This window comes from Plectropomus leopardus, chromosome 14 (assembly GCF_026936395.1).
Source record: "Plectropomus leopardus strain MGB_pleo_1.0 chromosome 14, ASM2693639v1, whole genome shotgun sequence".
NCBI lineage: Eukaryota > Metazoa > Chordata > Actinopteri > Perciformes > Serranidae > Plectropomus > Plectropomus leopardus.
Window position 1 is genome coordinate 33,577,084 of NC_142189.1, and position 13,592 is coordinate 33,590,675.

Genomic DNA, 13,592 nt, shown 5'->3' on the forward strand with positions numbered 1-13,592 from the left:
GCCAATAGCAGTGGTAAGTTGGCAGAAAATATCTATCACATTTTTCACAAATAGTCAAAGATTATGAAGAAAGAATGACACAGTGACTTTTGTGTATAGGTAAGAATTTTTTCTCCTTGATCAACGAGAAGCGCATTCCAGCCAGAAATAGACAGTGAAAAAGGTGTTTTCATGATTATATTGATTCTATATCACTTTTTTTACTGCAGTTTAAAAGTCTCTCTCTGTCACAGAGACAAATACAAAGACATATGTTTCATTCCAACTTCCCTGCTTCCCTTTCAAAACAAGAGCCCTCTGACAACGTCTCTGGGGAAAGAATCACTTCAGTTGCGCTAAGCCCGCCCACATTTAGTTGGTTGCCACCTGCACTCCTCTCCTCTTCTCACCCGCCCTTCCCCTGGTTCTTAAGATCTTACGTGCGACAATCGTCTTCGACGTCAGTTGGATAAATAATGGACGCAAGTGTGACTTCAGTAATGATGTTGATGCTATTTAGCTATGCTACATCCTGATTATACATTTGTGAATTAATTGCATGAGCTAATATCATCTTTAAACTCATATTTAATATTTACATACACAAGGTTGTACAGCTAAACAGCGTGAGCTCACGTGCAAGTGGGTGCTATCTAGCTATGCTAACATCGAAGTGCAGAGCTGCCAACTCTCACGCAATGAGAGTGAGATACGCGTCCACCTCCTTTCACACACTCTCACGTCACACCCTCTATTTATCACTCCATCAAATCCAAAACAAGGAAAACACTTGTAGGAACTCATGAAGAGGGCCGGTCAAGTCACCAGCAATATCGTTTGGACTTGGACCTTCAGAATGAGAGTTCTTAAGGCAGATCTGCCTATCAAAACTGCCTGACTAATAGGGTTGGGATCCAAAACTCGGTTCCAAATTAGAACCAAGTAGCCTACTTAACGCCAGGTATCGGTTCCTAAACGTGACATAAAAATTAATTAATGCAAAGAAAGGCTATATATATCTGCAAGGCTGTGGCTCGTTTGGCTACCTTCCTGGACCTTTTCTCATCTGTCAGCAGGACGTGTTACTTCACACATCAACACCACAATGAGCTGGAGAGCCAGCGTGCATGACTAGCATGTCACAGCCATATAGTCTATGGTCACAGCCATACCGTAAACCCTCCTGAATTCACGGGAGAATTCTGTTTCATGCAGCCCTCTCTCGGTGTCCTGCCAGTGTCACATTTTTCCTGTATTACTTGAGTCATTCTACAGAAACGTTCACTTTTGGGATAGCAAAATGTCTTAATTTTTTTTCTTTTTCTAACATTTAAACTGGCACTACATTTTTACTAATTCATTGACTTTATGAATACACATAAATGAAAGCTTAATGATTTCTTATTTTTTTGTACATTTATCTGAAGACCACATGAACTGCTTTTTTTGTCACTGGTGTTACCACACTTTTTTATAAAAATATATGTTTCAGTCTCAGCACATGTAGTCAGAGTCAGAGAAGAATTATGATAATGCAATGCAATCAGGAGACTGTATTTTATTAATTTATTAAGGTTTTTAAAAGTGTGATTGAATGACTTATTTAACAAACTTAATGTTTGTTTTGATGGTAAGATGCTGGCTGTTCAGTTCTGGCCCTATTTTGTGCTTAAAAGTTATTTAAGTCATAGCAAACTATTGTTGCTCATACTGCTTGTTTATTCTTGACACTGTGAGACCTATTTAGTACAGTTTTTACACTACATACACAGTTCTTTACCTACATTTTTTTAACTTAAAGTATGTGCTTTACGTGGTGATGGAGGCACAATGTGATTTCACAGAGGCATGCATTAATTATGAAGATATTCATCACTTGTGGATGTGTTTTCGAGATACCTATACAATTGTGTGATTTTTGTTTTCAAAAGGAAAACATGCAAAAAATAAGGAGATGGTGGTGCCTGGTTCTCCTGGAGAACTTTCCAGTGCCACAAGTATCTTGACTATTATATTATCTTCACTTGCAATCTTGACATCACTTGTTTCAATATGGTGATAATTACCTGAATGTATTTTTATACTGAATGGATATAATTTACTCACAAAGGCCTAAAGAAGAGAGGCTAGAAAACAGGAAAAGGTAACGAGAAGAAAACAGAATACAGGTACGTTGTCATGATGAGTGGGATAGCCTTAAACCAATGTTTTAAGACTTAAATAGACAATACTTCAGGACAGCACTCTAATAAATTAATGTTTTTGAAAACTTTAAAAAAAAAAAAAATCCCTATGCACAGATAGGTGTCAAACATTTTCTGCCATTTATGGTAGGCTTCCAATAATGTACACACTCTTTTTTTAAATATTAGAGATGGTACAGTAGATTTTGAATTTTTTTAATTGTATCTCATTACTCAGTAATGGTTCTGAGTTTCGGTAATGGGACGCAACTGTAGTGTGGGCCGTTTATCAGCACCTGAGGATATAGATGCACTCCTGATGACAATCAAATGTAAAAAGTATATAAAATGCAACGTAAAACAAACTGGCACAGTCATGGTGGACTGTCTACAGATGCCACTCGACACATATAAGGACCATTCATATAGCAAGAGGCTTTACAGCTTTCCTCCTAAAGAGTTGGTCAGTGTGAATAAAGTTTATTGGATATAAACATGCTATCCACCTTTCAAACCTGTACACTCAGTCATGATTTTGTATATCCACTAAGGAAAGTGAAGTTACCATGGACCAGGGTGGAGGCCTGGATGGTGAAGATGCATCGCTCAAGAACGTTTTGGTCAGTGAGGAAGTGCAAATGACATGAAAAAAAAAGACTTATTGCGAGTAGTGAACTGCACCTATTCATTGTTACACATTTAAGCACTGTATAATTCTAATTTTAGGAAAGGGCTCAAGAAGCCCAGCGGTGACCAGTGGCTTGTTAATGGATTTCATCACTCAGGACAAACTGCTACATCTGGAAGTGAGTTTGCAATGTAAAGTGACTAATTTTAGGCAGAATATAAATATTTGAAGTGAAACATTTTCTGTTTGTGTAGTATATTTATATTGAGCATCCTCTCAAGAAACAATATATGCAGGTATGTGCGGGACATAATCACACGGAAAGTCAAGTCAGGACAGGGTCATTATCTTCTTTGAAGATGTTGACCAAGTGGACAGAGTGTTGCACTTCTTAACAGAAGTGCTCAAAAAAACACAGACAGAGAGGTTTGCTGATCAGGTGGTGTTCATCATGAATGTGCTTCTGCCAAAAGGTGAGATTTCATGGACACTTTTTTGATTTGTGGTCTACATAGTTTAGATTACATCTCTCACTTTAACACATGGTCAGTATCCAGTAGAATCTTAGAATGTCATCTACTCATATCAGGTCTTGCCAAGTTGTCACCTAGGACATGACACAATCTTCTTAGATGTCTGATTTTTACTTAAATGTCAAACATGTGGCTTTAATCACCTCTTAACAGTCCACACCCTTGCAGCTGTACACTCCATTTTCCTTGACAAAGTCAAGGAACTGTATAAATGTAACCAGAATACCACTGGAGGTAAGTTGGAAACATGAGGAGAGTGTTGATATAATTTACATAAAAGTTTACAACCCCTGATGCATGAGAATTTCTTAAATTACTTGTTGATCACTTTTCCGTACTGTTTTGTCTCATCAGTGAGAAAGAACTGACTGTTCATTACCTGAGCAAGAATTTGAGCAAGACGCACAACAAAAACTGAGGGACTATGAGGAAACTCTAAAGAAAGCCTTTGATTCTGAGGAGCTTTTAAAAAGACTGTAATAAAATGACCCAAACAAGAGCAAATATTGACTTGTCTTTATTTACAGGCATTGTTGGTTTGACAGCTTTTAAAAACAAGCTAAAAAAAAAATTGTGTGTTCAAAGCTCATAGTTGCTCTTGTGGAGGTGGAGATGGAGGTGCTCATTTTACATTGGTTAGGCTGTCATGATAAAAATTGTATTAGTTGCTAAAAACCTGTATATCTCTCTATATATATATTTTTCAAATTATCAAGTTTTCTGAAGCTATATTAATTATGGCATATTAATAGTTGCTAATGCATATATATATGTGTATGTATGTATATATATATATATATTTGTATGTATGTATATATATATTTGTATGTATGTATATATATATATTTGTATGTATGTATATATATATATTTTTCAATTTATTATTTTTATTTTTTTATTTTAAATAATTATGTTTTCTGAAGCCATTGTCATTATTGTCTATTATTCTTTTTCAGCCACCGTAGCGAAAGTAATCTTGTAAATCGCAATGTGGGCAAGGTTAAACATTTGACCCCACCCATGTCAGTTGCTGATAGGAGGCATATTATTTTGAAACATTTACAGGAACGTGCTGTCGGCAATGCAGGGGCTTGCGCGACATCATAAATAAATAGAATTTTTATTTATAAATGTGGAAATACGCTAATCATAGCTGCCGGCAGCTACGAATCAGCGACGTTGCAACAGCGTTGCCTGTGTGAACACCACAAGCATTAAACACGCTGCAGTTCGGTGAGATTGCTGACGCATGTGAAACGGGCCAGAGAGAGAGAGACTGTAGCAACAGCAGTAGTCATATGCAGAGCTGCACAGTATCATTCTCCACTGAGTCCGTCAGCGGCATGTTACAGCCGTAGCACAGCCTCGGGAGCCGATCCCGGATATTCCAGATGCTTGTTTTTCTGTGGGGGGTGGAAAGTGCCAACCCTTTGCTAAGTGAGCCGAGATAGATATCTATTTAACATCTAATATAAGGTACGTGTGGATAAGCATATGGATAACGTGTGTGTGGTTGACCCATGGATGTATTATAAGAAAGTCTGGATACAGCTGTAGGGGTGGGGCCTCATTCACTCCTATGAGAGCTGCTCAGTGGCACGTGAAGCAGAGAAAACTCTTTTCCGGGTTTAGAAAAGTGTAAAATACCCAGATCGACTGGCCCATAGAGCATGCGTGGAAGTGATTAACGACAGCCGAACGCGGCCGAGTGTACCTGAGCATTGACTCCGACTCCCTGGCTCGCTCACACAGATGACCCGAGTGCTCGAAGCGAACAGCGCCGGTGCACGAACATTGCTCTCGTAGTAGCTTAGCTTATTAGCAACAGCACCTAATTGGCGGTGTAACGACAGCGCTGTCGGTTTTAATATTTACGTGATTATCAGATAATAGTATATCTATCTCTCTTTACACACACACACACATACATGCACACACATATACATCATATCGTAATCACGACCAGAGAAATCAAATTAACAGAATCGGAATGTGTCGTGCCCATAAAAAGGTAATAAAAGGTGGTGCCTTGTAATATTGCCCCATGTTTTATTACACAGCTTAACTTGAAAAAATACTACGTTCAGTACCTTTCAGTAACTGTCACTAGTGCTCTGAGCTGCTCACTGAAAACCGGTAGTTTGAATACAGACCGTAGACCGTATATACGGTGTCTGATACAGACACGGTAAGACGTCCATATTACAGCTTTACAGCCAACAGAATATGTGTTGTAAAATATTAAAAATGATGAATTGTGATTACAACATGATGAATGAGCAAAAATATCCATTACTACGGCTGGTACAAAGCCTGTGTTGTGTCAGAAACTCTTAGAGTTACATGCACGTTCTCACGGTAGAGTCCCGCGGGTCCAATGCACGTTCACTTTATGTCTGGAGAAACACCGAATTCCAAATCTTGATTCGGAAAATAGCGCATTTTACGTCTTTAGGACTTAATGTTTTTAATAATGGCTATAAAAAAATGCGTTCTGAAAAGTCAACAAAAAATTATCCAATGATTTAAGGAGGTCTCTTTCCCAATGTTAACATATGGGGAAAAGTCTTTCTGGGCCAGTGTGCGTCATGTGACCCTGTAGTTCCACTTTCGGCCACTATGTAAATTTTGCTTCAGAGGGTGGCGCACTTCCTGGGGGCCTGGGTTAACCGTCTTGATAATGGACTTAGTAGACATCTTTCACCCGTTATATTAGCTAGATCTATCTTACTATGAGAGCCAGCTGTCAGCTAATATATCAATATTGCCTTTCACACTGTGTGGTAGTCAGATATTTACTTAATAACTGAAAATGTAATATATATTTATTATATATTAATTATATTGAAAAAGTAGACCATAATTAACAAAAGCATTTTTTCCTTACACAAAGCATGACATAGCCTGGCTCCTTTTGTGTAAAAGAATTTTTGATGACAAAAAACTTCAGAAGTTCAGGGTTCACGGTCCATGCAGATATGTGTGTGTGTGTGTGTGTGTGTGTGTGTGTGTGTGTGTGTTTGTTGTTTTTTTCAACACTTTTCCATATGCCTCTTTTGCCTAAACCTAGCCATCCGTAAATGTTTTACCTAATCCCAACCATCATGACATCTGTGCCGTTGTGTAAACATAGGGTCCGTGCTACATCATCCCACCATGTGTATTTGTTGACATCACCGTAAAGGCATCCCAGAGCATAAACAGCTGACACAGAGGGGGTACCTAAAACATCACAGGTAGATACTGAAGGTCCTGACAGAGACACACCATGTGACAGCTTGGGTTGAGAATGTGTTGTCCAGTTTGCATGCTGATGGTTCCATCCCCAGCTTCTCCAGTCTGCTGCCGGGAACAATGAAATATAAGAAGCACAAAGGTCTCTATAGGGCAGTCGAGAGGGGCATCGGAACCCAGTTTGCTGTTTTTTTCTACATCTTACCATTTGCCTCCTTCCTCTACTCCTAACCATGTGCCATGTGCTGTTGTTGCCTAAAAATAATGTGATACATTAAAACTTTCAGGAAAATCCATATTCCCTTGATGGGTACAGATATGAACTCCATTTGCAAGTCAAAAATGGTAATTGTAACTCTTGAATGAGCCCAAATGACTGTCCTTGCTGTCCATCTGTCTGTCTTGAAGTCTCTTCATAGTTTATGTTTAGATCCATACCTCAGTGGTCACTTTCTCAGCACAGGAGGTAATAAGTGTTCATCATGTGCACAACACACTGCTGTGCAGTGGGAAAACCGCCACTCCAAAGGGGCTATTCACTTTCCTTACATCCTCCCAGAGGGAACCGTAGATCAGTCTGCAGCAGACCTGCTCCTCCCCAGGGAGCTGTGGCCCTCCCCCACCCCCCGAGGATTGCAGACAGCTAATCTGTCATTCCTCTCTGCAGGACTCCTCTCTTATTATAGGGCAGACTATTTCAAGAACATAGTCATCATATATGAGACTCACCTTGCAGGTGAAGTGACACATCCCCACACAGCAGTGTCAGTAACACACTGACCCCTCATCCATCACTGACATCAGGACTGTGCTGCTGGACACATCCCTATCACACAGAAATTATGTGCAGCAGAATCATCTGGAACCCGAAACAACTGATGACATCGGTAAATGACACATATCTCAATGGTGTTATGAGGTCAGGGTGATTTAAATTAGGGGTTCAAAGCCACATTGACGTAATGGTTTCCCTCAGTAACAGTAAGGCTCACAATTTGATATTATTTCCATACTTAACACAAAATTTAAATACATGGAAACTACTAGCTAATGCAACAGCTAGTCATACCATCATGTGGATTTTTAAGACACACTTTATCGTCAGTCTGTCCCTGGCTCAGTCTGTCATACCAACACGCACTCATCTCAAGTCATCACATGTTGCCGTGTTGCAGTGGTCTTCCATATCTACATATTTCACTCTAGGTATCCTGCATCTGCTCTTTACTTTCCCGGATGCCGCTACTGTGATGTCAACATATGCACATGGTGGCACAGATAATTATTACATTTAGACGGGAAGCAAACACTGGACTCAAAGGTGACAATCCAGGGTTTACTGGATTCATCCACCACCCCTCTCACTCACCCTTCATGTGAAACGGGGTGTGTATGAACCCAGAAGCAGTACGCCAACACTCAAAGTCAGTTGGTAATAAGCTTTATTATCGCCAACACAAATAAAGATCAGCTCACAAATGTTCAATCCGTTCTTCGGGTGAATTACCCAATTAATGTCTCTGGTAATCCAACGAGGTGAAGACACGAAGCTGGAACTCACTGTGGCTGGAGAGTAGGAAACCCCGTAGCTCGAAGAACCGACAACACGTGTGGAAACGTCGTCGGGGAAAACGCTGGGTCGTGGTCGGGGACAGGCAGGAGATCCGTAGCCGAGGAAACAGTCCGAGGATGCAACGGTACCTTCGAGGAGCAGGCTGAAGGATCGTCGTGGTCGAGCGGGGAGGTCTTTGCCAGTGAAGCCGTCAGAGATGCGGAACGCCGAAGCGAAGCACGTGGTCAGGGACAGAAGGCAGGTAGGTACACCGGGTGGCAGGCACGGAGGGTTGGTCAGGAACAGGCTGAGTCGGCAACAGGAAATCTGGCAAAGGAACGCTGGAAAGTCATGCATGGCAGAGGAACAATCTGGCAAAGAGTGAGTGAACTGGAGAGTCTTAAATACTGCACTGATTGGAGATGAGCTGCAGCTGAGGGGAGAGCAGGCTGCAGCAGTGGGCGTGGCTAGCAGGTAGAGCAGAGCAGAGTGAGGTGAGTGGAAAAGTACTGGCAGTGAAGGAGAGGAGGAGAATGCAGGAATCATGACATCATGCTCTTATATTACATCTTTACTGGCAGCGTTTCATGCTGATGCAACAGGTTCCATCCGTCTTTCCCGGCACACTCTTACCTGACGCTGTCCAGCACTCTATCATGCAAAGTGAAAGGTGGCTTTGGTCTTTGAGATCTTTGCATCACTGCAAAAGCGGCAGTATTTGATAACTTTAGCATGAGAACAAGCTAGAATGACATACCTTGTTTCGTAGTCATATCAAGATGCAGTGGAGAAGGAGGAGCAAACGTAGCACTGTGTCTGTGTCAAGTGTCATTTCTTTGATTCATATAAGTTCTTACTAAGATAAGAGCATTTTTTCTTTGCATTTTTCATGTCCTTGGAGCAATAATAACAAAAATGTATGTTTTTTTTAGTCTCTTAAATATAGGCTGAAACCAAACAGGTGAGATGGTTTATGGTAAAAGAGAAAGAAAAATATAATTACAAATCATTTACTGTTATACTGCTTGTAATATGTTCCATCCCAACATATATCAATTTGTGACCATGGATTATAAGTATTAACAGTGCTAATATTATTTCCATGCAGGAAGGCCTATTCTAGATATTTACCATTACACTACTGTAAACTGTGAAAAAATCATACTGAGATATTTTTTTTCATTAAATATATAATGGACATTAACAACAGTAAAAAATTGATTGGGTTTTTTAAAAATATATCTTGACATAATTTGCTTTGCCGTAAAAGGCCAGTTTAACTGTTTGGTAACACGTGGCTTTAGACAGTAAAAAAAATCATACTCACAAAATTATTTCACGATACATATATATATATATATATATATATATAATGGATAACATTCATTTAACAACAATGACTGATCACCAAATCAACCATTTAGTAGAGTGTGTTTTGAAAAAGAAAGACTGTTGTTAGATTTTATTTTTGTATGAAATAACATAAATTTGTTCAGTAAGACCTCTGAAAATGTAAAATGTGGCTTACGTAAATAAAAATGTAAAAAAAAAACACCACACAGAGCCCTCATGTCTGCAGTCTAACTTCCTATAGGAGGTGAACTGTACAGGCAGATTGTTAAAAACACATTAAAGACACAATGACATCTCATGGCTTTTTAAAGCATAACATACTAAAACTAAATTGTCAAGGTAGCTCAGAGGTAGCTCAGTCAGGATGAATTAAATTCAACACATTTTTCGTAAAATAAAGTGGCTTAAAGTATAATCTACAAAACTATTGAGCAGGATGTTAAAGAGATTTTTTCTGACTTGTTTGAAGTAACTGATACTCGTTCCTTGAATCAAGTGCTAAAATCTGTACAAGTGAAGTGATCTCACACTAAAATATTTTTTTGTAAGAAAATGGCCTTAAACAACCCATGACTTGTAAACATGGTTTATCTTTTACAGCACAGTGTGTATCAGTATTTCCAAAACCTTTCACATGTGTTAATTCCTCTCATGGACTGTCATATAAGTGTAAGGTCCCTGTAACAACTGACAAAGACAACAAAAGAAGTAACCAAAATTCAGGCTAATTAGCCCGTTTGCTCTCAGAATAAAAAAATCCAGCCACTTATGTCATCAAAGCTTCGACAAGGCAGACTGAATAAGAACCGTGCTGCATTTGACAAAATCATTACCTGCTGAAAGACCTGGCTTTTAATGAGATAAGTGGATATGGTGAGACAAAGGCTCAGCCTGAGTGAATATCTAAAAATACAACAAATGTTCAAACAAATAACAGTAAAGTGGTTACTTTCGATTTAGATGCAGGGAGCCAGCCTACAGACTTCAGCTTCCTGACAGGTTGCCATGAAGGCTGCAGCCCCCCTACACAGACTTTGCCAGTTCTGAAATGTCACAGTATGCAAATGCTTCATAATTTAACTGACTGCTCTTACACCTTTCATCTGCTTTAAACATTCAGCCGGGTCCCCTGTGGAACAAGAGCAAAAGTGATTTATTAGAAATGGTGTAGTTTGTAGGGCTTCAAACTTAAATCCTCAGCGCTTTACGTAAGTGACAGGTAATAGAGCCAAGTGCTGTCTGTATTCAATTTGTTTCAAGAGGCTGCCATTCTTTGGGTGTGAACAGTATGCACAGCAGCAGAGTAAATATTCAGCAAGCAGCAAGTCTGAAAATTAATTTGGGATCCAGTGGGCATGACTTGTTGAAACAGAGACCAGCTGGAGAGCCAATCAGTCTCACAAAGAGACAATCATAAAATGTAAATACTGGACACTTGACTCTTGAACAGTGTGTGTGTGTGTGTGTGAGAAAACACATGTGGATGGAAAGGCAATTCTCAGACAACACTGACATCAAGTGGCTGCTTGTGGGAACTTCAGCGCATAGGACAATGAACTCAATTTACAGCCAAATGTGCCCCCCCATAAAGTGCCTGCTTCCCCCCAACAATTTTCTAATTAACAATAAAGATAAAGTGATTCACACTGGGAATTCTTTTTGTACTTTTAGTATACATGAGGTGCCAGAGTGCATAAAATAGCATCAAATAGAGCTTGTTTATCTAAAAAGGTGACTCGACAGAGGTCCTTGCTTAGCCCCTAATGTCCTAACGTGAAACGTCCTAAAATCTGAGACATGTGCTAAAATCCTAGAAATGTATTAGAATCCTAGAAACATCCTAAACCCTAGAAATGTCTTACAGTCCTAGAAACATCATCAAATCTGAGAAATGTGCAAAAATCCTAGAAATTCATGAAATCCTAAAAAAAAATGAAAAATCCTAAAATTCTGCAACTGGTCCCTGGCCCTAACCCTTTCATTTTGCAAAAGTGGCCCCCGAGCAGAGTTGAGTATCCCCGCTGTAGGAGTTAATCTGCCTCATGTATTCAAACAAATGTCTCATATACAGTATATGAGTTATTGTTGTAGTTACTGCCATGCCCGTTATCTCCAGCATGTCATCAATTACAGAAAGTAGATCAACTGTTTACTGTTAGATTTTTTTTGCACAAGTACAAAACAGCTGATAAAGTTTTATTGTGGTGTGACTGCTGTCAAAAATTCAACACAAAGAAAGACCACCTTCATTTCAGGGAATTCCCATACGCATGCCATCAGTGACTTAGAACAAAAGATAATTTGTAGTGTTAATGTTGAGGTCATGTTAAAGGTTTTAATGTATTTTAACTTAGATTCAAGACCATAAAACATGCAGAAAAAAGAGAACAATGCCAACTTCTGTCGAGTTATGGAGACCTATCCTGAAGTTGTCCGGACAAGTTAAACTAGTTTGTCAGTGTGTGTTTTCTCAAGCTTTTCAGAGTTACAACAGCTGCCCGAAACAAACACAACTCACTAACAAGATCAGGCTGAATCCTAGTACAGTGATATATGCTCATAACACATGATAACACCTATAAACACAATATTATTAGAACAGATTTTTTACAATATTTCTCATTTACCATATAATTACATTTGTATGTTTTACATTGATATAAAGTAATGAACTGGACAGCTTAGTTTTTCACAAAATTGTATTGACTGTTTCAAAATATCTTACATGTTTTTGATTATGACAGCATTAATTACCTGGTATTAATGCGATGCAGAGGGCGGCTTTTACCACAGTTGCTTTCCCTGTGCATATTCATGTTCTATCTTCATCACCAGCAACAATTACTAGCAGCAGTACATGTGACACCAAAATTACTTTCTTTTCATGTTATAATTTCAGTGTTCACATAGCAGCAGCCCCAGGTAGCCAGCTGGAAGCAGACAGGTTGCTGTGATGCAGAATAAAGTAAAGTAAAAAGTAAAGTAAGGCAAGGGGGTACTCATTATGTTCAAGCATGCAGGAGCATCTGCTGAGCCTTTCACAGGCTAGGGGGCAAGAGGGTGGCACACTTACTTTATGTATAGTTACAAGTTCTAGAACTTTAGAATGGGATGTTTCTGACAGGTTCTACAGTGCCATGAGTGTAGAGGGTTATAGATTGTAAAATGTCATGGTTCTAGTATATTACAGTTCTACAATGTTAAGTTTCAATTGTAAAAAAAACAAAAAAGTTATGAATGCTTGTTAGATCTAGAATGTAAGGCTTCTAGAATGTTAAGTCAAAGTTTTTGGCATGTTACAGGTAGAGAAAGTTTTACAGGGTCTAAAAGTTTTGGATTCCAGAATGCTATGGCTCTAGAATAGTACAGTTCTAGAATGTTAAGGTATAACTGTAGAATGTAAAGTTTTGAATGATTGTTGGATCTAGAACATTAAGCTGTTGTTACATCAAAGGTTTTGGCATGTTACAGTACATGTGGTTTTAAAGTGTTAGAGGTTCAAGAAGTTATGGTTATGTAATAGTAAAAAGAGTGTTAAGTAAAAATTAGATTGCAGAAGTTATGAGTTGTAGAATGTCAGGGTTCTTTAATGTTATTGTTACGGTGAAGAGGTGCTGCTGACACAGGCTGCAGGGCACGGAGGGGGCACATGACATTCATTCTAGAACGACATAGTGGCGAGGGTTCTAGAAGTTACAGTTCTAGAATGTTATAGTTCTGGAGTGTTAAATCAAAATTGTAGCTTGTAGAAGTCATGAGTTGAGAATGTCAAGGTTCTTGAATGTAAGGAGGCGCTGCTGACCGTTTACAGGCCCGAAGGAAAGGGTGTGCAGCAGCCCCATATGGCATGCCCATGCAAAGTCATAAATTCAAGCTTGTTAAGGTTCTGGAATGTTTCTAGCTAATCCCAGGTTGTAGAGTGTCACAGATTCTGGAATATTACAGTTCTAGAATGATATGGTTCTAGAATGTTAATGCAGAATGTGTAGTGTGTAGTTATGAATGTTTGGTAGATCTAGAAAGTTAGGGGTTCTAGAAGCTACCGTTCTAGAATATTATAGTTCAAGAATGTTAAGTAAAAACTGTAAAGTGTAGAAGTTATTAGTTGTAGATTATTAGGGTTCTCTAAT